The sequence below is a fragment of the Cyprinodon variegatus genome, unplaced genomic scaffold (genome assembly GCF_000732505.1).
Source record: "Cyprinodon variegatus isolate N-32 unplaced genomic scaffold, C_variegatus-1.0 Scaffold375, whole genome shotgun sequence".
In the NCBI taxonomy this organism is placed as follows: Eukaryota; Metazoa; Chordata; class Actinopteri; order Cyprinodontiformes; family Cyprinodontidae; genus Cyprinodon; species Cyprinodon variegatus.
The window spans coordinates 452558-454799 of record NW_015150828.1 but is presented as its reverse complement, the minus strand read 5'-3'; positions in this window follow the sequence as shown (position 1 = coordinate 454799).

Sequence of the window (2242 nt, the reverse complement as noted above, 5' to 3'; positions counted from 1 at the left end):
AGGCTGATGACGTGTCACGAGCACAAGAGAACGCTCAAGAACGCATATTGAGAAACGCCCACTGTTTACAGTTCTTCTTCTTCTGTTTTTTGGCGGTTGGAAAGCAACTTACTGATGTGCATTACTGCCAGCTGCTGGAAGCTGACTGTAAATAGGAGATGATGCTGTCTGCTCATTCGCTCTTTATTATTAAACAACCGAGCCACAACTGAACTGCGCCCAGCCCTACTGTTGAACAGGTTAAGCGTGGTTTGGTTGCATCTGGCATGGTCCGGTTCAGTTTGCTTGCTATTTACACTCAACAAGTATCTCGGTTACCATGCTTAGACCGCTCTCATCACAGTTTCAAAAGGGTAGAGTAAATACGGCTATAATATCAACCATGACTTGTCTGATTTATTCTTTCCTAAAGCTCCACTTTAATTGACATCCTAACCTTTAAATTACCAGAAATGTTTGACGATTTGGTAATCATTGTCACAATTTTATATTCTTTTTTTTAACCTTAACATTTACACCATAAGGATTATGATGGATTTTTTTTTATAAGCAGCGGAGATATTAGCAAATCCATCAAAGGAATATTTTTAGTCCTTTCACAAAACAGAACTGATGTTTCTGAATGTCACAGACATTCAGTGATGAGACAGGTTTAGTAGAAAGACACTGAGGATTTCCTGTGATGGCGGTGAAAAGCTATGCCTATGGAGCAGATACATTATGCAACAACAGGTCTGAGGCACTAACCACTCTGATTTAATAGGCAGATTCCTGTCTCTCAGCCACTCTTTGATGGATCTTTATGTTTGCCTATGCACACTATGTGACACCCAACTGTATTTACTGGTTAATAAAATCAAAATGTCTTCATAAAAATCTGGTTAAGGAAATAGAAAGTAATCTACAAAGGCCATGGTGTGTAAAATTGGATTTTCCATAGGAGCCACAGAGAGGAACAGTTGTCGATAGAGGTGGATGAGCACTAGTGTGTTTATCATTTGCTTTTTAAATGCAAAATAAAAAATAAAAAAAGGAGCTGTTTATTAGGAATAATAGGTTATAGTTTGCCATGTGCTCGCATTGTTTGGACATCATGGTCACTGGGAAACCAGCAGTACAGTCTCAGCTTTTTTCTAACTATATAAATAGTATGCATTAATTCTAAATGAACATGGCAGACTAGTAAATCTATCTAGAATAAGTGCCAATTGTTCCGTACATTGCAGTTACATTATTGTCACTGATTCAATTCCCTCTTAAATCAAGCACTTCTCCAGAGATTTCTTAAATTAGATGTGTCTTATTTATCCATCAAACCATCCATCCATCCATTTTCTTAGACGATTGTCCCGAGTGGGGTCACGAGGGGTGCTGGTGCATATCTCCAGCAGTCAATGGGCGAGAGGCGGGGTCCACCCTGGACAGGTCGCCAGTCCATCGCAGGGCAATACAGAGACAAACAGGACAAACAACCATTCATGCACACACTCACACCTAAGGACAATTTAGAGACGCTGATTAACCTAACAGTCATGTTTCTGGACTGTGGGAGGAAGCCGGAGTACCCGGAGGGAACCCATGCATGCTCAGGGAGAACATGCAAACTCCATGCAGAAAGACCCTGAGGCAGGAATCGAACCCAGAACCTTGCTACCCACTGCGCCACTGAGCAGTATGTTTCTTATTTATATGTATTTTTATTGAATATAATGTTCTGTATGATCATAGGTGAAACTCGACTTTAAAGGTTAAATTTTTTTTTTTAAATGTTGTCGAAAAAGTTTTATCTCTCTACTATTATATATTAATTTATCCTATTTAGTCATTATAAAAGTTTTCACTCAGTCTGTTTCTCTCTCAAGGTCACACAATTCTCTGCAGGCTGGTGTTTGTAGACCAGACTTAGCTTCTTCCCATAACAAACTAGATTTTTTTCTCAAGGTTTATTCATAACATGTTACTTTTTATCCAAAGTGTGTCTAATTTATTATGACTCTGACTACTTTCCATTGTTGTAAGAAAGGGGGAACGAACGCTGTCCAGAACAGAGCAGAATGCTGTGCCATAATAACCTGACTCCGCCAGATGGATTTGTTCCGCATATCCATCTGGAAACCTTCCGTTGAAGTAATTTTGGGAAGGGGCGAAAATACTGGTTAGCTGATTGGCCTATGTTGGTGATAGACGGGCCAAATAAACCAATCAGATCAATGAAGCATTTCGTTGATCTGATTGGTTTATT